Source organism: Protopterus annectens, chromosome 14.part0 (genome assembly GCF_019279795.1).
Source record: "Protopterus annectens isolate FY-2018-M chromosome 14.part0, PAN1.0, whole genome shotgun sequence".
Classification (NCBI taxonomy): Eukaryota; Metazoa; Chordata; order Ceratodontiformes; family Protopteridae; genus Protopterus; species Protopterus annectens.
Genome location: NC_056748.1, coordinates 479569172 through 479592446, shown reverse-complemented (window position 1 = coordinate 479592446; position 23275 = coordinate 479569172). Strand labels below are relative to the sequence as shown.

At 40.4% G+C, this 23275-nt stretch overlaps 1 long non-coding RNA gene across 1 annotated transcript in view; it reads right to left on the bottom strand.

Annotated features, from left to right (window-relative positions):
* Positions 1-660: 660 nt before the first annotated feature.
* The window catches only part of LOC122789053, a 95688-nt gene continuing 73073 nt past the window's right edge, over positions 661-23275 (bottom strand). The window contains exon 2 of the long non-coding RNA XR_006362765.1: positions 661-1687. This is a non-coding gene — a long non-coding RNA (uncharacterized LOC122789053). The remainder of the gene's footprint in view (positions 1688-23275) is intronic.

Genomic DNA, 23275 nt, shown 5'->3' with positions numbered 1-23275 from the left:
ATGATTTTTGTATTATAAAGCTGGATTCACATATGTGTTTTATTATTCCTGTGGGAAGGTGTATAAAAATTCTACGTGAGGAAATTTTTACTGAGAACTTGAGTCTTCACATTTTGGTAATTAGTTCAGTTTAATAAATTTATGTTTGTGTGTGAAACCTCAGAGCCAGTACATATTTGTAGAAATGACATAATGAATACTGCAGTAAAATAATTTTAGATGACTAAAAAAGAAGATACTAATTGCATAAGCAATCTTAAAGTGTTTAGTAACAGACGCAAGTTGTCAAGGGGTCAGTTTAAAGTAACAGTATTGGGGACTGAGGATACAAAGGTGTAGGTAGGGTTTGAGGCACAGTAACTTTGTTTCACCATTTGGAGAGTGCCTAAAAACAAGCAAACTATATGAGAAAGCTACGGGGAATGTTAGTGAGGTAGCATGGTGCCTAGGAAGAGACATTGCTTTTGGAAAATAAGCAGTTGCTACAGTTAGACCAGTGGCTCTCAGCTTTGTTTGTACCAAGGCTTCTACTTTTCAACACTGAATGTCATGGTGATGAAAAGTACAACAGAAAAATAATAATGTTTTAGTTATACCAGGATATATTAATAATCTGCCACATATTTGGCAAACATATTAATAAAACAGTGAGGCACTGGCTATGGCAACATATTTTTTTACTTCTAGATATAGTTAAATTTGCATAGTGATGAGCACAAAATAAATTTTAATATGATGTAGGTCTTGTTATAAAACCAACATATTCCCTTCATATCTTCCCTGCCTCTACTTTCAGTGAGAGGTCAGAAAATTTCCTTGAGAGGATGACTGCAGTTGTTTGAGATCTGTGTTCTGGAAGAAGAAACCAAATTTTGCCAGAGGTCTGAAGGCCACTGGGCATAGAAGCCCTGGAGTTTTAAATGATCTATGATGCACTTAGCACTTTTCCAACCTTTTGATCTATGTCTGTGATATATTCCTAATCACCGAACTTTTAATGAATATTTCAAATACGAGCACTTTTTAAATATTTCCGGACCCTTAGTGACTTTTGCACCTGGATGAACAAAATGTTGCAGTATAAGCCTACTCAAAAATCAAAACAAAAGCAGCTACCAACAGTTACAGTTAGTCAAGGCACTGCTGCACAGCAGTGGGACCCAGAAAAATAGCTCTGCTACTTAGAAGCAAAGATGTTTAAAACTGTCACACACAAAATCAACAAACTACCTATGACTGGAACTTGAAAGCTTGTAAAATTATTTAAACAGGCAATCGCTGTTGAATCTGCCGTTAGCAATCTTGTGTCTTACATTTTCAGTTTGTTACAGCTGAATAATACAGAGCTATCTGCACAGGATCACAACAGGCATGGATATTCATGGCTTTTGTGCTTGTCCGGATCTTATTGCTACAGGTATTTTTCATGGCGTTAAGGGAATACATATTCTCTGAAAAATGTTATGATAAAAACATGGTGAAAGTCTGGAGTTGGCATTACCAAAAACATTCCCAGAAAAATGCAGTAAATAAGCAGTCCTCAATTAATTGTAAATCCTTGAATCAGTTAGTGCAGTGCTTGCATTCATCCTGTAAGACTGCTACTGGTTTGTCTCTCGCACTTATCCGTAGGTCCCACATGACTGTCTTGCTCTTCTTGTCCACTGTCCACCAAACATTTCCTTCACTGTAAATGAAAGGACGTGAATAATTAATTTTCCTATTAGAATTGCTGTAATGACTTAATTTAGCATCTCCAGATTAAATCAGCATGTGCATAAAAATTGCTTTTTAGAGGTTAAGTGGTAATACCATAACTTTTTCTCTGAAAAGCAAACCGTATGTACACAAATACAAAAATTCAAAAAAAAGTTTACAGACAAATGCATATTGCACATGATATCTCAGAGAAATCGAGAACTGTTTTGCTGATCAGTAACAAGCATCAGAATGACATTCTGTATATTAGATTATGGCATTTCTCTCAAACATAAATGATTTAAAACCATTTCAGATTATATTGATATGTGTACAGCAAATGCAGAATATGAAAAACGACTATAAACATATTCAAAAAAGCTCAGAAGTTGCTCAAGTAGTGTTTATGAATGCAGTTGCTGTCACTTTATTTGATGGATCCAAAGACAAGAACTATAAACATGAAACAGGCAAGATAAGGCTTTCCTTATACTGGCATAAATCCGTATGTACAGTAGTACCCAAGGGCCTCACCAGCTATCTCCAGTAGCCATCTTCTCCCTGTTCACTCAGTGCAGACATGACGCCCCTGCACTGGCCCAGTAATCAAGGAGCATCAAATCTCACCACTGGCAACAGTGGGGGGGGGGGGGTACACACTGGAAGGATGACAAGTACACACACACACACACACACAGTAAAGTGCAATTTCCCTTAAGAGCACGCAGAGACTGAGACCACAGTCATTCTGGGACTGGTTTCTCCTCCTTTCTCTGGATTCCCAATAAGACTCCCCACTGGCACAGCTATAGGGTTGAGATCTCAGTTGAATGGCCAAACCAATACCTCAAGCACCCTCTGTCGAAGCAGTGCTTTGTGTCCCTGCCCAAGTAGCTGACACACACATGCACACTTTGAGATTTGATTTGTATGCGCGTGCGAGCGCACACACACACACACACCTGGGGAAAGCTGCTACAGGTTTACTAGCTATGCCTCTTTCTGCCCAGACTATAAGGTAGTTTTCACTTCCACCAGCCAGCTTCTTATCAGCTACATTAAGGCCCTTAACAAAGGGTGTCCAATCTTGCTGTGTAATGTTACTATTAATCCATATGGTAGTTTGACCAAGGACCAGGCTATTAGGAGTGGCCTATACACTGTCACCAAATACATATGCATGTACTCTCAGAGCTTAAATATGTCTCTCAGATATAAGCCACAATGATAGATTTAAATGTATTTAATAATAAACGAACAAGACAGTACTCAGTAATCTGTTACATCAGAGTTCAAAATCACGGGAAATATTTAAAACAACCTAACAGGACAGTCTCAAATAAAGAAAAAAAAACATCTAAGCAATACTTCACTGTATTCCTATCGGAATCTAAAAGAGTTACCAAGCCCTAAAACCATACTTACAGAACAACAAGCAGGCAGAAGTGGCGAGTGGATGTTCTTGTCAGGTCAAAGACAAAATACAAAATGCCGTCCCTCTCACTCTCAGAGAGTTCTTAAATTAATATCAAATATTACTGCTGGGTTATCTTGGATGACATCACTTTTTGTCACCTGTCCTTAGTTCCCAAGCTAAACCCCCAACATTTAGCATCTCCCTGTGGAAAAATACATGACCTTCAGAGGTTTACAGCTGCTAGAAGACATAAAACACAATATAATGCAGAAGGCTCCCTAGGTCTAGACATCTTGTCTTCTTGCTGCATTGAAACTAACTTTTCTAGCACAATCATAAAACAATTTAATTTCAACTATTTTCTTGAAGTTTTGCAAGTTAACCCTCTTATGTTCTAGTTCCCATAGTTAAAACATATACATTTACAAAGGTACAATAGTTTATATACATTTCTGTTCTAATCCAGAAGGGTATACTGTGGACACATCTTTAAGCTTAGTACTTTACACACACTTCTGTACCAGCAGTTTAATATTCAGAGACAACATACAGTTCTAATATAGTGGTAACACAATCAATTGCATCCTTCTGACATTCATAAATAGCATATAACTATTTACAAAATTCCAGATAGCTAGGCTGGCAGTAGTTCCTTTTGTGAACCCCCCTAAAAACTCAAGCTAATTTTTCAAGTGACACTTGAGAAACATTGCTTGAGAGGGATGACTATCTGGGAATACATTACCTCATTCCCTGTCTTAAGATTCCAGCTACCTTGACATTGCTGGCCCTAGTACAGTGCTGCACTGTCCTGTCGCATGCCTGCAACCCTAGGCTCCACCATAGTAATTTGTGATTTTCCTAGCTGGCTCCCTGTAGCCATAGATCCCCCTCGGACTCCTGTTGCCTCCTACTGCCAATACTTAGCACAAGGGCCTCCCTGTCATGGTAAGGTTTCATCATGTTAACATGGTACAGTTTGTGCCCCTGCCTTCTGCCTAGCAATTCTACCATGTAGTAAACATCACTGACCTTTCTTGCCACCTTGAAGGGTCCCTCCCAAGCTAGCTGCAGCTTGTCGTGTCTGACAGGAATGAGAACCATTACCTGCTGCCCCACACCATACTCTCTAGCTCGAGCATTCCAGTCATACCAGACCTTTTTCTGCTGTTGGGCTTCTGCCAGTTTCTCCTGGGCCAAGCCCATGAGCTCCCCGAGACTTGTCGTGAAGTGTAGGACTTATGCCACAACAGACTCCTTGTGGGATTCATACTTACCCTCCCACACATCTCAAATCAAATCTAGAGGTCCCCTCACCCTATGCCCATACAGCAACTCAAAGGGTGGAAAACCTGCGGATTCCTGGGGAACCTCTCTGTAAGCAAACAGATGGGGCAGATATTTGTCCCACTCCCTCTTGAACTGGTCTGCAAATGCCTGTAGCATGGTCTTGAGTGTAGAGTTTAACATCTCAACAAGACACTAGTCTGGGGATGGTAGGGGTAGTCTTTAGGTGTTCACTCCACAGTGCTTCCACAGACAAGACACCAGGTCTGATGTGAAAATGGCACCTCTGTCAGTCAGTATTTCTTTTGGAAAACCTACCCTGCTGAAAATATGTAACAAAGCATTTGTCACTTTTTCTGCCTCAATGGAGGACAGAGCTACTGTCTCAGGGTATCTGATAGCATAGTCTGCTACCACTAGGATATACTTTTTTCCACAATATCTATAGCTACCCTCTGAAATGGCTCCTCAATCACAGGCAAAGGCATCAGAGGAGTTTTCACCTTGTCTCCTGCCTTGCCTACCTTTTGGCACTGCTCACAGGTCCTGCAGTACCCTGTTACATCTCTGGAAATCCCAGGTTAATAAAAGTTCTACATAATATGTCTCTTTGTACATTTTATGCCCATATGACCTGCAAAGGGAATATCATGGGCTAGGGCTATAAGTGCTAGATGATAGGCTCTGGGCACTACCAACTGCTGTATTCTCTCACCTGTAGCCCTCCCTCAGGGGTCCACTCTCTGTATAGTAACCTTTTGTCCCAGTGTACAGATTCCCCCGTCTCTTGATAATCAGGTGCCTCACTAGCTACCTCCCTCGACCTTTGTAATGTAGGGTCTGAAAGCTGAGCCTGTCTCAACTCTCTCTTTGTAACCCTTCCCAGCTCTCCTTCCACAGAAAGTCTGGCATCCTCTGACAGTGGTGCCTCACTGTCAGCCTGGGTACTACTACCCACCTCTGCCCTTGCAGTCACTCTGTCCAAGGGAACATCAGTACCTACAAGCAGCTGTGGTTCACCTTCAGTGTCACTGCTAGAGGGTAGCTCCATCCCTGAAGTAACCACCTCACCAGTCCTGACTGCAAGTGTGCAGTCTGTCTGGGTCTCCCCCAGGCTACCAGACCCAAATGCTTGCCTCCAAGCCTGACTGTGTGTAACTACATGCACACAAGGTACTGCATTATCAAAATCATTCCATATCAGGCCATTTGCAGGGATATCCTCAAACACACCTACTTGCTTGCTTCCTTTTCCACCCTCCCAGTCAAGGTGAACCCAAGCCAAAGGTATTTGGAATGGGGTCTCTCTTAAAGCAATGACTGCAGCAGACCTCCCAAGCAAGTGGTGCTGCTCTTTAACCATTGCAGGCTTCACAATGGTTAGGTCAGAGGCTATGTCTCTTAGCAATCACCTCATTCCTATTTACTATGATAGGATATAAGCTCTTGTGGTGGTTTGGTACCCTTGTTGTCTTGAGACAACTTACTGTTGGCATTCTGTAATTCCCACTTACTGGCTGTCCCACCTTTTGTTCCCCACCTTGCCTCTGTGGACATCTATATGCTACATGCCCCCACTGGTTGCATTTAAAACATTAGCCCTTGGTCCTGGATGTGTACCTGGACTAGTAGCTTCCCCTGATACTGGCGGATTCTGTTGGGGCTGTCTAGGCTGTCCACCATGGGCTCCCTTAGACCCATGAGCAGCACTGGGTATCCCTTTCCTGTGCAGTGATGCCCTGCTTGCTAGGTTTAGGTCTCCTTTTTTCCCCAATTCATCTGCTAACCAGATACTCATGTCCTCAGGCAAAGTGCTAGGGGCTTGTTCCTTCAATAAAAGGTCTGCCAGCCCTTCAAAAGTGGTGACCTGACATCCACTCACCCACCTATGAAAAAAGTAATTATTTCAGCAGTATATTCACACACTTTAATCTGCCTTGCAACTGTGCTCACGAAATGTTTTCCTGTAAGCCTCTGGTGTTAACTTAAAACATTTTAACAGACATTTTTTTTGCAGTATTATAATTTAAGCAGTCAGGTTACAGCTTTACCATGGAGTAAAGGGGTCAGGAACCGTATCCAGTGCCCTTGGTCAACATTATACTGTTTATATACCCTTTCAAACATATGAATGAAACTATCAAAATTATCCCCCTCTAAGTTGTGGAAGACATTTACTGATTTGTTGCTTCTGGGGTCCAGATACTCTCTTCCCCATTACCTCCATGACCATGTTGCCTCTCTCTCATTCTCCTCTGCTTCCAATCATCGCAGTGACTCATTTTCTTCAGCCACCAAACGTCTCAGTCTCTCTGCTGCTTCTATTTCCAAATGTTTGGCCTACAGTTCAAGTCTATTTAACTCCAGATAGATTTTTAAGTCCTCTGTGGAAAGGTTGAACTGTTCATTTTCTGAGAGTTGTACATCTCCAAGGCCAGCCTGGTTGTCCTCCTGATTGCTCATGTGTGCTGCAGCTGTGCCCAAGGCTGCAATAATTTCTGCTTTAGTCAGGTTGGCATGTACCAGTCCTTTAGCTTGGCATATCTCAGCCAGCTGGCTCCTTGTCTGCATGTTATACTCCTCTGCTGACATGCTTGCCTGCTATCCCTGACTGACTAAGCTATCAAAAAAAAAATAAAACAATTGTGATATGAAACATTGAATATTCACTGTGTGGCTGATTGAGAGTGTAAACACCTCCAGTGACCATTGTTTACAGGCTACAGGAATTCAGTATCCACACTACTGAATCCTAATATGTGGATATCCCACAACTACAAGCCAATTAATATGTGATGTGGATATCCCCACCACTACCCACAAATTAATATGGTATGCCCCTGCACTGGCCCTGTAATCAAGCCATTGCAATCCTCCTGGCAACAGTGGGGGGATGTACACACTGGGAGTTTGACAAGTACACAAACAGTAAAGTGCAATTTCCTTTAAGAGCACACACAGACCACAGTCAGTCTGGGGCTGATTTCTCCCTCTTTCTCCACATCCCCAATAAGACTCCCCACTGGCACAGCTATACTGTTGAGATCTCAGCTGAGTGGCCAAACCAAGAACTCCAGTACCCTCTCTGTCCAACCAGTGCTACGTGTCCCTGCCCAAGCAGCTGACACACAAACTCTTTGAGATTTGATTTATCCACACACACACACACACACACACCTAAGAAAGGCTGGCACAGGTTTACTAGGTATGCCCCCTTCTGCCCAGACTATAAGGTAGTTTTCACTGCCATCCACCAGTTCCTTAACAGCTACTTTAAGGCCCTTAACAAAGTGTGTCCAATCTTACTGTGTAAGGTTGCTATCAATACAAATGGCAGTTTGACCAAGAGCAAAGCTATTAGGAGTGACCTATACAGTGTCACCAAATACATATGCAAGTACTCTCTGAGCTTAAATATGTCTCACAGATATCAGCCACAATGATAGATTTAAATATATTTAATATTAAAAGAACAAGACAATACTCAGTAAGTAATCAGTTACTTCAGAGTTCAAAATCACGGTAAATATTTAAAACAACATTGCAGGACAGTCTCAAATCAATAAAGAAAACATCTAAGCTATACTTTACTATATTCCTATCTGAATCTAAGAGTTACTATGCCCTAAAAGCAAGCAGAAGTGGTGTGTGGATGTTAGTTAGGTCAAAAACAAAATACAAAATGCCCTCCCTCTCTCAGAGGGTTCTTAAATTAATATCAAATATTACTGCTGGGTTAGCTTGGATGACATCACTTTTTGTCACCTGACTTTAGTTCCCAAGCTAAACCCCCATTGTCAGCAACTACTAACATTTAGCATCTCCTTGTAAAAAATGCATAACATTCAGATGTTTGCAGTTGCTAGAAGACATAAAACAATAAAACACTTACAATATAATGCAGAAGGCTCCCTAGTTCTAGACATCATCTCCTTGCTGCATTGAAACTTTTATAGCACAATCATAAAACAATTAAACAATTTAATTTCAACAATTTTCTTGAAGTTTTGCTAGTTAACCCTCTGTGTTCTAGTTCCCACTGTTAAAACATATACATTTACACAGGTACAATAGTCTATACACGTTTCTGTTCTAATCTAGCAGGGTTACACTGTGGACATCCTTGAGCTCAGTACTTTACACACACTTCTGTACCAGCAGTTTAATATACACAGACAACATACAGTTCTAATATAGTGGTAACACAAACAATTGTATCCTGCTAATATTCACAAATGACATATAATTTACAAAATTCCAGATAGCTGGGCTAGCAGTAGTTCTTTTTGTGACAGCAGGTATCTTTTCATAGCATCGAAAGCTTAACTTTGTTAGTATTAAAGTAACACAGTGCCATAGAAGAGAGTCAGAGAGAGGAAGATGGGTTAATAATCTTGGCCATCAGCTGATCTAAGGCTGCGGCTAGCAGAGGGCTAATTCAAGAAACATTAATCTTGAAGTTAGCTGTACACAAATACATTTAGTATTTATGCCTGACGTTCTAGGTTATACGACTTCATCACAAACAACATGCAACACCAAACACAATCTGTGCAAAGGTAATTAAGGTAACTTAAGCCCATGTATGCTTTTTATTTATGAAAAGTTAAATAAACATAAGAAAGTACTGTATTTTAATAGTTCCCAAACTTATTTACATGTACCAGTCACTGTGTTTGTTCTGGTGCTGACTATAGCTAAAATATAAGTGACAACATGTGAACAAACATTAAGGAATAATGCTTCTGAAGTTCAGTATTTCAGTGCTGAATTCAGCCCTTTCTCATGCTACACTGCAGTGTGAGTTGGGCCTCGGCAGTAAAGGTCAAACTTGTGTGCTGTCATGGTGCAGTGTTGTGATTGTTCATGTCATGTAAATGCATAGTGAAAGCAGTTTCTTTTACTGCCATTATTCTATGTACTTTGGTGATGTGCCCTGGGGATGGTGCCGTGGCACCCAAGTTGGGAACCACTGAGTTAGAATGTTGGCAAGTACCCATTTGGAGTATTGAATACAGTTCTGAAGATGACTTTTCTGCGTAGAGTATACAGACACTTCAGGAGTACAACAAAAAGTGGTGTACACTCCACATTAGATACCTTACAAAGAGCATCTATAAATGCCTAGTTTGTATAGACTTAAGATCAAAGGTAGAAGAAGTCATAATACAGATATTTATGTACTTAAATAGAATTGTATATATTTTTGGGGCCTCCAGCAGTTCCAGCTTAGGGACGCACAGTATGGTCTGTGCTGATACAGTGTACTGATGCTCACATTCTTAGTGCCACATTCTCAGACCTTGCCAGTCATCCCCCTACATAAGCACATCTCCACTCTTTCCCGGTAAATTGTTTATAGTATTCTTTACTAAACACAACATGATGATGTAAAACTGTTTCTAAAAAGATAATAATTCAACTTCCTCAGTTGGTATTTGTTCCATTTCTAGTAACCATTCTGTTACTAATCCCTGTTCCTTACTGGTAGAGATATGAACATTTTTCTGAAATGTAAGGTGGTAACTTGAGTTTGTCAAAAAGCTCAGGATACAGTTATTAGAAGTTGAATACAAACCTTTGGTGTTCTACTGGAGTGAATGAGTGAAGTGCAGGACAATTCAGAAATGCAAAAAATGCCTGGTTTATGCAAGCAGTATAATGTTTCACTGTTGCAGCACTCCATACTTTGAATTATTTTAGCAGCTTGTTAAATTTTCTTTCTCCGCACTTAAAGCTATTCTCTCTTTACTTAATTAATGTTTTTAATTTCTCTACAAAGGCAGTGGCTTACTGGCATCGTTTACAACAGGCAGTTCATTTACAACCCACAAAACTTCCTACGCAACTGTCATTGCTAGTCATGGCAAACAGTGGAGTGTACAACATTTGATGGGTTTACTTCTGTGCATCAGTACTTTGAACTGTTATAGAATCATTATACCATTGAACCTTTACTATGACTTCAGACATTACTTAAAATGGGGTTTAAACTGTTCAGTGTAATCCCAAATTTCAGTGCTCGCACTTCAGAACTGGTACTTATGAACTCCTGAGTGCTGTGCAGCCATTCTGTCTTGGGTCCCAGGTCTCTCTCTCTCTCTCTCTCTCTCACACTCTCTCTCTCTCTCACTCTCTCAATGCTTTTTAATATTGAGCAGCAAACTGGCACAGTTTTATTTACAGCTTTCACCTTCATCAACAGGCTTTTCAAGTCCTCCTCAATTATAACCATTGGAGTGATATCATCTGCACAACCATGGTTTTAATATTTCTTCCAGCAATTTTGATTTCCAGCATCTGATTAATCTAATCTGGCATTTTGTGCGATATACTTAAAAATTAAATAATATGGTGGCAGTAATCATCCTTGTCACAGTCCTTTCCCAGTCTTGAATCAATCAGTTATTCCATATTTGGTTTTAACTGTTGCTTTTTTTTTTTAATACCTTTATTGGATTATCACTTATGACACAGGCACACTTACATTTATATATAAGTAATATAAGTTCACAAATTATGGTACTTTTCCGTTATTGGGGCAACACTTTCAATGCGATCGTTCTACTGAAATGCAGCACCTTAACATGTCTGTTAAGTAGATAATGTGTAAAATGTATTTGTCTTAATAATAATATTCAGAAATAAGAAGTAATTTATTTACATGTTACACACACCTGGTTATCAGACGTGTTAAGGTACTGAATTTCAGCTGAAGGATCGCATTGAAAGTGTTGCTCCGATAATTAAGAGAGTGAGAAATGGAAAAATAATACATGCAGCACTTCTGCATAACGTCCGTCTTTTTTTTGTTTTTTTTTTAAATACAGTCATAATATCCTTATATCTGCCATACAAGGAATTACAAAAAAGTAACCATATCCCTGTAAAATGTCTTACTGTAAATATCCGACATGCAGTCCACACGTCTTGAGCTGATTGGCTATTCGTGCCAGACCTCTGTCACTCCCTTCCCCATTCATCTCGCTGGGCTTTTTATTGAAAAACAGTAAGAAGGACATTAACTTCTTCAAATTACATTCATTCCTATTACTTGAAAAAGTGGTTATTTATGTTGTCACGGCAACGTTACATAAGTAATGTCTGCCACTTTAAAAAAAAATGCGTTGTCACATAACAGCTGTTTTACAATTGAAAACTTCAAGCGCATGAAAGCCAACAGCTGTGCGAAGATTTCAATCATAGTTTACACATGATACATAACACAGATTGCTCTACCAACTTAAATAATGATAAAATAATATTCCATTTTGTTACAAATACCTCACATACACAATTTTATAAATATTTTATCAGCTACTCTTAATATGCACTACCCTGTTACATTTGAAGTTGTAGTACGAAGTGTTGCCCCGATACCGGAAAAGTACCCAAACATTATACATCATATATATTATTTTGTACCATATAGTCAAAGCAACTTTACATAAACTGTTCAATTCCTGTTGTGTCTTAAATGTTTTGGAGGAGTAAGAGGTTTATCTACATGTATTGCTCCCACAGCTTCCATTTTTTATGTAATTTACTCCTACTCTTTTCTAAAGGGGCCACTTCCTGTTCTTTTCTCTCTTTCTATAATATTCACTACTTCAAGAATAGTTGTTTTAGACTTTGACTTACATTTTCTAGTAATTGCTTTTTTGGCAGCCACCAAAATTAAACTTGACAAAGCCTTATTGTGTCTAGGCAATTCAGATCCTGTATCCCAGCTTAAAACATAATTTCTTTTGGTACATTCATTTGCTTACCCAGTATTTCTGAGTGAGTACTCTGTAGGGAATTTTTGAAGTCTGCCAAGTCATTACACCCAAGGACATGTACTCCCAGGTACCTCTTTCTTCCCCATTACATCTCCGACTTTTGCAATCTACATGAGGAAAAATTATTTGGAGTCTGCTTGGGGTATAAAAGTATCCATACAAACAATTCCAGGCAAAAATCCTAAAACTTCAGGATTTGTTGTATATTTGGGAGCCATGCATATCTCCTCTCATTGTTTCTTTGTGAATTGCTCGTCTAATCTCTCTTCCCAGTCTTTTCTGACCACCTCTGATAGGTTCCTATAGTTATCAGTATTTTATATGCTGTACTAGTTATCCCATTTTAATAGCAGCTTCTGTTCTACATTTCATTAAAAACTCAACTAGTGCAGGCCTTTCATTTAGGATTCTCCATGCCTTTCTCTTTGTATACTCTTGATATCAATCGGCGGTAGGAAAAGCAATCTCTAGCCTGCAGTCCAAATGTCTTCTTGGCCTCTTTCCATTCTGTTACCTTTCTCTCTCTCTCTCTAATTATGTGTTCCCAATATCTTGATTCCCTTTCCAGCAGTAAATTCCATGCCCTTCTTGCCTATTCTTGGTACCCCTAATTGCAGTCATCTGTATCAACAGAATCTCCTTTCTCCATTCCTGTATTGGCCTAGTTCTAATGATACTTCTATATGGCTGTTCTCCTAAAGGATATGTGTCCAAAATCCCACTCTTCCCTTATTTGTTGAATCTAATTGTTGCTTCATGGTCTGATTACAGATTCCTTTACAGGCAGGTAAGACATGCTATCTCTGTAATCTTTTTTTTTTTCTTTTTTCTTTTGTGGTCTTCACAAGCAAAAACATTTGAGTAGTCGATCAAAAAACAAATTTTCTAAAACTCATTTGTTTTTTGTATTACCCAGTGGATGTTGGCAGTTTTAATTTCTATTGCCTGTGCCTTTTTTAAGAAATGTTAATCTGTTATTTTAGTCTGTATTAAACATTCCCTTACTAGTACATGAAACAAGTGTAACTGATAATTTGAGCAGTTTTTAACACTGACCCTTTTTGGGATTAGAATATAAATTCCAGTGGTCCGTATTTTCCATATTTGATGACAGATTGCAAGCAGTGTTGTCTAGCAACATAATTTTGCAGTTTTTTTAAACAATTCAGCTAGAATTCTATCACTTTTGCTGGCCTTGCTTATTTACAAGGCTTGCTAGAGCTCATTAGACATCTCTGTACAGGAGGTTTGGTTCAACATCGGGTACTTTATGTAGTAAGCCCTAACATCCAACTGTGCCTGCCCATAGCGTTGAATGGGTTAGGTGTGCAAAAGGCAAAAACTATGTATGTTAACACCTCCATGTGATGTAATCATAGATCCTGCCCCCCTTCCCCATGCAGATGGCAACCCTATCTAGAGATCTCTGTTCTTTACATTGACCTCACCCACAGAAAGCATGCCCACCCACATGATCCTCACCCTTCCCCTCAAAGACAGGCGATCAGACTAAGCTGCTCTCCCCCAGTAGGAGCTTCAACAGACCCCCACGTTGCTAACTGAATTCTCTTCACCTAGGTTATAGTCAAGGCTGTATCCCTCAGTGGGCAGTCTTTTTATTCATTTGTAGTATTTTAGGTCTGTAGATTAGGTTACTTTTATAACTATTATTTATTTAACACAGGTGTATGGACTGGACCACAGGATCCCCTTTTCAGCCACTGTCTAATTTTAGAATACTACACGTCAGTCATTAGACAGCAAGCAAAATAATAATTAGTAGTAGAATAAATAGGTAGATTAATGATCAAGAATAACAGTAAGTTTGGCTTTTTGGTACAGAGGGATGAAGCTCTGACCGTGTCCCAGGCAGTTTGTTTTATTACGTCTTTTAACCAAATAGGTGGCCTGTCCTCTGGCCCTTTTCAGTTGTGACCTGGCCTCATAGGGCATCAGTTATAATAACAGTGCAAAGAAGAATAGTGGAACAAGTAGCAAGATATTCAAGAACTTCTAAGATAGCCAAATACCACTTAAAACAAGTTACAAGTATGTATCAATTAAAACAAGTTACAAAACATGTTATGTATATATAGACATTCAAATTCTCAAAATCTGGCCTTACAGAATAACAGTTGGAGCACAGGTTGTACAAATGAAAAAATGAAAACATTCTGGAACTATTATATACAATATGTACATGTAGGAAGCTATTTAAGCAGTAACAGATGTATCTGTGGTATATTGAAGATTTACCCGCAGTTGGCGTGATTAAAGCCAGCTGTGGGTAAATCTTCAGTGTACCACACCACGGAGTTGGTTATTGCTATTATACAATGACATTATTTAAGAAAAAAATAAATACTTTTCTTAAATAATCTTTATAGGATAGATGTTAAAACAAGAAGGATGCTTCATGCTCATCAAATGATTTGTAAAAATCAGTGCATACCAAGATTATATATTCCCCGTTCCGAAGGAGGCATGAGCCTCCTTGAAATTGATTACATGTATAGATCACGCAATCACTCCACACATCTGCTGACCTAACAAGACCCAAACGTAGTGAAAGTTTTGAAACATGAGGAGAATAAATCTAAGATGACTTCCCTGCTTAACTTAGCAGAAGCATATTGGCGTCAAGGAGGAATGGAAATCAAATCAAAAGTAGATAAAAAATCAGGCAGCAACTGAATGTGCCAAAAACCAGAAGAAAGAATATAAGGTGAAGGATCAGATGAAAAGGCAAGAAGTGTGGAAAATGCGTAAATATTGTTGCAATTACAGAAAATTTCTAGAAGAACGTCATGTTGATCAGGAACGAATGCAGGAATGGTTAAGGAGAGGTGAATTCAAACCAAGAGATGAAAGGTTAATATTGGCGGCACAAGATAGTGGGCTACGTACACATTGATTTACAAAGTCCATTGCACATGTGGGAAAAATGGACAAATGTAAGTTTTGTAAAACAGAATTGGAAACTGTTGCACAACCTAGTTGCTGGTTGTGACATACTAATGGCAGGAGAACTGTATACTGAAAGGCATAATCATGTGGCAAGACTGCTGCACTGGGGATTGTTAGTTTGCTTTTATTTTTTGTATTTTGTATTACTTTATTGCCTTTCTATATTTTGAATACTGTGGTTTGTTTTCTTTACCTTGTGTTTTACTTGCATTCTGCTTTAACAGCATATTAAAACTTCAAAAGAGACCACAGCTCTCTCTCTTCTGAGTCAGGCAGAAATTAGAAATGATCAATTAAGGACTCATTCATAAGATAGAAGAGGTCACTTAAGGTTAATCATTTGTTAACTGAGGGGGTGGAGCTAGGAACTAAACCTTCTATTTAAGGGGTAAAGTAAAACATTTCAGAGCTTTACCAGAAAGGCTCATCCAGACTCTGCTACACTTTGCTGTGAAGGAAAGGTTAGTTTACTTTTATTTTTTGTATTTTGTATTAATTTATTGCCTTTCTATATTTTGAATATTGTGGCTTGTTTTCTTTACCTTGTGTTTTACTTGCATTCTGCTTTAACAGCATATTAAAACTTCAAAAGAGACCACAGCTCTCTCTCTTCTGAGCCAGGCAGAATTTTGTTTTCCCGCCCTCTGACCCAGTTACAGTTGTCTTGTTAAATACCACTGTCTTTCTAGTTACCTGCCTCTTATGTTAATCTGACCATATATCTCATTTCCTCCCTACTTTCACTGGCTTGTGTAGGTAATCACAAAATCATCATTTTAAAATCCCTCCCCTTCAACTATTTAAATTTATTGGCCATCCTACTGTATTCCATAGTACCAGAATACAATAGTGACCACCCCTTTCAACCCATCTTGCTGTTTTAAAAATAGTAACTCTCCACTAAACCTTAACTTTTTAAACAGGTAAAACTTAAGTTACCTACTTTCACATCTAACTTCTCTAGTGCACACTGCAGTGTGCATTTTTTTTTTTCATCTTACCTTTAAGCATCCCTGTGACTAGCACTTTCTCTACTACCTGCTGGAAAGCACTAGGAAGCCTTAAAATGATACAAGCACTAAACTCTTCCTGTTAATGAGAAATTAATATTAGGCACTAAACAGCCTATAATTGCAAAGTACCTTGCTAAGGTAAGGGAAAACAGCTCCTGTACTTTACAAAAAAAAAAAAAAAAAAAGCACCAAACCAGGCATGTCCAAGGGTCAGCTTCCGGTGATTTCTCCTGTCCACCTGGTGAATCTGGGCATACTGGGGCAATGCAGCAATTGCCTCATGTACACAGACAACCCTCCCCTCCTACCACCCAACACTACAACCTGTGAGAGATGCACTTACATAGCCAAAATGGAAGCAAAGCTCACTCCACCCAAGATTGTGCTAGACAGTCAAGAGGAGAAGGTTAACACGCACACTACACCTCAAGCAACACATAGCCCTTCTAAACCCACACCACCAACACCCACATATAGCAACACTAAACCCACATATGCAGAGGCCCTTAACTGTAACCTGCCCAAGCAACAAAGACCTCCCAAGCTGAAATGCAAAAAAAACACCAATCACAACCAAAGTGTCACATAATTCACAACACCAGTGTGCCACCCAGCAACAGCCCCCAAGGCAAGACAATGTACCTAACACTTTAGTCATAGGTGTCTCTATAGTCCGGCACACTGATGTCCCTCTCACCAGGTTAAACAAGGAGAAAATTACAGTCAGCTGCCTGTCGGGTGCCAGCATACACCACATAATGCATGCACTAAAGTCACTCCACAACAAGTACAAATATGACTCTGTCATTGTCCATGTTGGAGTGAATGACTTGAGACGTACCTCCCTGGACTACATGAAAAGAGACATGGAAGAGCTCTCAGATCATGTGGCCCAGGCAGGTATGACCCTAGCCCTGAGTAGCATCCTGCCTTCGCCCAGAATGATACCACAGTATAAGGACAAAATTATTGACTTCAACAATTGGCTAAGCTTCTGGTGTCATTCAAAGGGGATCCAGTATCTATCTGCCTGGGATGACATGATTGACAGACCACAATGCTTTGCCAGAGATGGTGGTCTGTGCCTGTCGCCCCTGGGATTCAGATTACTGGCTAAGGCTCTTGCCACCCCTATAGTGCCTTTTTTAGGCAAAATTCAAAGGACAAAACCACCACCGTAACAGGTACAAGCATACAAAATCTGAAGGTAATGCTACTCAATGCTAGAAGTCTAAACCTCAAAATGCACTCTCTCGAGGCACTCCTAAAAATGGAGAACATCAATATCTGTGCAGTAACTGAGACCTGGTTCAAGGCTTCAGAGAGCACCCCTGCAATAGCAGGCTACAACTCTTACCACACTTTTCGGCCACCAAACCAGGACCGAAACACTAAAGAGTGTCAATATTCACCAAGGATATTCACACCACCAGGCTAGTTGTCCAACACAATGTGTCTGAAATTCTCCAGGTGCAACTAACACTAGGTAAGACTGCAATCCAAACTGTAGCTTGCTAAAGATCCCCCACCATACCCCAAGATTCTCACTATACCTTTCTAAACATACTGGAAAATATTAAGATAGAACCAAACACCCTAATACTGGGTGATTTTAACTACCCTGCCATTAACTGGGAAAACTATTCATGTACCAAAACCTTTGCCCAACGGTTCTTGGAATTCATAAATTCCAACGCCCTGGATCAACTAATCCATAGTCCCACCAGGAGCTCCAATATCCTAGACCTGGTCATTACCAACATGGGAAATCTATGCTCCACACCTATGGTCATCCCTCGTTAGTCAGGTCTGACCATAAGCTAATCACCCTTAACATCCACATCCCACCTCCACCCCCCAGTAAGGAAACCTCTATAAAAACTTCTCCAAAGCCAATTACTACTCAAGTCAGAAATGACAAGCTTCATGGCACCCATGCAGATGGGAACTGAAAGTTCAACTGCTAAATCCTACACTAAGGCACTGTACGAGCATATCCACTCATGCATGAATCGTGCCATCCCAAATAGAACCAAGATGCTCTCATCCAAAAAAAAAGGAAGCCAATCTGGTGGTCCCCTGCCATAAACAAACTTTACAACAAAAGGAAGAAACTATTGTAGAAAAGAGGAATATCCCAGGATGCAAAAAACTCCCTTACCAGCCTCAGTAAGTAACTTGAGATCCCTCATAAAATCCTCCGAAGCTAATTACGAAAATAAAATTGCCAAAGATTCCAAAGACAACCACAAGGCATTCTAGAACTATGTCAAGAATCTAAATGGCAATGCTCAGATCTGCTCTGAGCTAAAACAGAATGGCATTAAATATACTGATCCCAAGGATATTGCCAATATCCTGGCAGATCGATTCAGTGCCAACTTCACCCCCCCCCTCACCCCCTAAATGGCCCATCTCAATACTGGAAGATTGCCAAATTCTGTTAATAATGGCCACACAGGTAAAAAACGCACTCTCCAAAGCTAAGAATACAGCATCCATGGGACCAGATGACATCCCGGGCTGTGTACTACATGAACTACAATATGAACTGGCACCTCACCTAAGTGCCATGTTATGCTCATAGCCTCACCTCAAGTTTCGTGCCCACTGAGTGGCGCAGAGCTACAGTTATCCCACTCCACAAGGGGGGATCCACCTTGGATCCCGGAAACTACCGTCCCATCAGTGTGACAAGCCTTACCTGCAAGGCCATGGAGCGTATTATCATGGAACTTATAAACAAAGACATTGGCAACCTTCAAACACTGGACCCCACCCAGTTTGGGTTCGTGAAGGGCCGATCTTGTCTCCTGAACCTGATTGACTTCTTCGAATCAGTCTCTAGAGCCATGGACAAGGGTAAGGTGGTCCACACAGCCTATCTAGACCTTGCCAAGGCCTTTGACACCATCCCCCACTCGGGAATCCTAGATAAACTTACTAAGCTGGGCATTAATCCCTACATCACCCAATGGATTGCTAACTGGCTTATTGATAGAACCCACCCTGTAAAAGTAGCCGACTCCAAATCCAGCTCCAGACAAGTGACAAGTGGAGTACCTCAGGGTTCAGTCCTGGGACCGCTCTTGTTTGGCATCTACTTCTCTGAAGTACAGGCCAACACTAAGGGACTCTGGCTAACAAAGTTCACAGATGACTGCAAACTGCGAGCCATTATTGAATCCCCAAATTATGTGGATACTCTACAAAAGGGCCTTACAGAAACAGATGCTTGATGCCAGAGCCATGGGCTCAAGCTCAATGCCGAGAAATGTATAGTTATCCCCTTTGGGGAAAAAACATGTATCCATGAATTACCATATAGGTGGCAGTACACTAAACACTGAAAGTGTGATGAGACGTAGGGACACAGGTGGACAGTGGTCTCACCTTCGATAACCACATCGCCACAACAGTCAGGAAATCCTTCTATGTGGCACACCTCATCACTAAGGGCTTTTCATCCAGAAAAAAGGAGGTCATTGTCCCACTGTACTCATACCTCATTAGACCCATTACAGAATACAGTGCCCCGTTTGGTATGTACCTCTCAAGACATCTGCAAAAACTGGAAAGGCCGCAGAAATACCTCACTAAAAGAATCACAGACCTAAAGCAGATGCTCTATGCTGACCGCCTTAAAAACTCCAGCCATACTCTGTCGCATATCGTCTACTCAGAGGCGATCTCTGCTTAACACACAAGGCCATGTCAAACCCAGAGCTGTTGGACATGCTACACTTAAAGAAATCCCAATCCCTCAGAGCCACATGCTCCAGGGATCTAAACCTTGTCATCACAATAAACAAAACATGTTGGGAGGGATAGGTTCCTGACCCAGAGACTCCCCAGACTCTGGAATAGATTGCCCATACATGTCAAGCAGAGTGCCTCTTTGGCCCTCTTCAAAAGGAACCTTGACGATTGGATGGAAGAAAGGAAATTCACCCCGGGGATCACGTCAGTCACCCTGCTAGACAGGAGTCCAGGGAAGTAAATAGTGTGGGAAGAAATAGCCAGGGAATTGTTATGGCTAGGCTTGTATAGGTCCTAGGGCTGATAGGTTCATAGGTTGGTACTAGGCTATGTGCAAACATTATGGGGTTGAAGTGGATGAAAAACACTGGAAACATGAGCCACAAAGCATCACAGAAAATGGTGGTCTACATCACATGGGATCATCCATTACCAACAGTTCAAAAGACAGATGCTAGAAATCCAGATATAGTGGTCCAGGAAAAGGACAAAAGTAACACTGATCATTGAAATCGGCCACATATAGTGACTACAGTCTCTTGTGCACAAGAAGACACAAAGTTATAAACTATCAAGATTTGCAAGCAGAAACGAAAGCAGTGTGGAAGAAAGATACTCAAATAGTTCCAATAGTAGTAGGAGCAATGGGTCTTATTAAAAAAAGAGTCTAAAATCTTATTTAGATACGCTACCAGTACATGTAACTCCATACAAATTACAGAAGGAGTCATTACTGGGCACACTGGGGGTGCTGCGAAGAGCATTTCTGGCTGACATCAAAGAGTGAAACAATACAGATTTCATGAACTTTAATAATACTTTGACTTAGGAATGGGGTCCATTTCCATCATAGTATTAGAAACTCAAAAGATTTGGAGAAATTAAAAAGGCCATACTTATTTATGTGATTAGATATTTGCTTCTTGACCTGTTTTAATCGACAGAGTTTTACAATTGTTCTAAAGTGTGCTTTCTTTTGTTTGGGCATTTTTAGGGAGTGGTATGGTGGCATGTTTAAAGGCTGGGGGGAAAATGTTTGAGGGAAGTGAATTTCATCTAGTAGGCACAACAGTTGAAGATCCAGCATGGCCTGCTCAGCTCCCTGTAGAGGGTTGTGCATACTGTAGTAGCTTATGAGGATGGTATGATTTCGGAGTTGGAGACTTTTCTTTTACCCTGATCCTGATGGCTGCCTAACTGGTGTCTCCTTTCATCTGAGACTAATCCTCTGTGACACTGGAACAGGCAGGTCATTGGCTGAGAGAGTACTGCTGACTGGCTGGCTCAAGGGGCAAAAATCACACAAAACGTGTAACAGTAAACGTATTTGTTGATTTTAATTGAAATCTGAACTGAGCTAGTGCACTGCTCTAGTTTTCAGCTATGACTCATGCCAAAGGCATAACAAAGTAAAACAAAATTTAGATAGCAAAACAGTCTATAATTTTGTTGTACATAATAATATTGGATTATATCACACTTGTTATCTAGTACATAGCTTCCAGGATAGTGGTATGTCAAGTGTTAGTTTGTAACTGGATATAAATCAACATTCCATTAGCCTCGCAATGTTTTACTCCATTTGCTACTTACTAGCATCTTCCCCTTCACTATGAACGTACGCTAATGCATGTAAATGATTTTCCGTTCTGTTTCTAGCAGCCGCACGTGTAATTGTTTCCTTGTGTCTGTTAAATTAAATTGAGCTAAGGGCTGGTAGGCAAATCAAAGGCAAAGAAGCTCCTCGGCTAGTGCTCATTCCTACTGTGGATGCAAATATCTCGGGAACCCTCAGGATAGGTTGTAGTTTTTGCAACTAATATGCATCAAACTGTTTAAATGGAGTTTTAATTCTAATAGTGCTATCACGGACACCAGTGCAAGCAAAGGTTTATTGTTCGTTTTCTTTAAGAAATTGCATACGGAACTGTTTCCTCTGTGTCCACTATTTTAAATTTAGCTAAGGCACGGCACGCACCGCACAGACATGTATTTGGTACATTTTTATTAGCAAACTGTTTAAACTGAATGATACTTAATTGTAAAGACTAGCGTCCATACTTGGGTCCACTAACTGACCCCTTTAAACGTATATACACAGAATATTAAAGACTCCAATGTAATGTCAACTTTGCCATTGTTTGTAACTCTTATACCCTGTTTGTCTGCATATAGCCTAATAGTTTGTTGCATTACAGTCTGAATTATTTGCCTAACTTAGAATTGTGTAGCATTTAACAGCATAGGGGATGTTTGTAGGACTAAATGCATTCAACAGCATAGAGGATTCTTGTATGACTATATGAAGAATTGCATGTCTCCACATTGTGGATCTTTTAACACTTTGTTCCCTCTCTTCACTTCTTGTCATAGCTTGTAACCCTCCTGACAGGATTAACCTCCCCAGATACTGTGCCCCTTGGCCTGGTCAAGACCTACAGAAATAACAGACTTCATACTCAAATTCTGTTACCTCATCCCAGCGCTGAAAAGGACCACTGTCGTCCCTGTGCTGTACTTGCCTAGGAAGCAGGAACTGTAATAAAAGAGTATGTGTTATCTTCTACAACTGTAACCAATTCCTGTTTTATTAGCTTAAGTGAGCGGTCCCTACTGGGAATACCAGCAGCCATAGTCTCCCACTCACTATCCTCTATACCATCCATTACTCTACCCTCTATCTTACCCCCTGGATTTCTAGTGTTTCCTCTCCTTTCCCAATAACTCTCCCAATCTTCCCCGTGTGATATCTCAAATTGTTACAAGGAATAACCACTAGAGGGCAGTATAACATTGAGACCCCTGTGTGCCATTGCATTTAGTCTTATCTTTCTTCCCTTCCCCCCACTGGTAAGCCCCTGACCTCCTTGTATACCTTACCTTGAACTTAACTTTCACATCTCTGATTGTTTTCCTCACTACTTGGCTCTACCCGCTCCGTTTGCCCTGCGGGCTCACTCCGCTCCCCTACCCCCAAATACCACCCACCCCCACATCACTTACACTTATACCTGGCCTGTCCCTCCCACAATTAACTTACAACCACTGAACATCCTTCCCACCATCTACATTTCCTGTAACCAATCATACCCTTACTACCCTCATACACTTAATTACATCACTCTAATTCATTCCTGTCAATCAACCAATTTCAATCAAAATGAAGATCTACATCCAGCAAACAACCCTACTACTCCTCCTAGCATTTATCTACCATATTACTTGTTACAACTACCCATTACAAAATAGCTCTTCCTTCACCCATAAATCCACATCCATTATCTCTCCCATCCCTTCTACATATTCCCTCAGAATAAGCCCCTCCCTATTCAACATCACTGCCACTACGTATA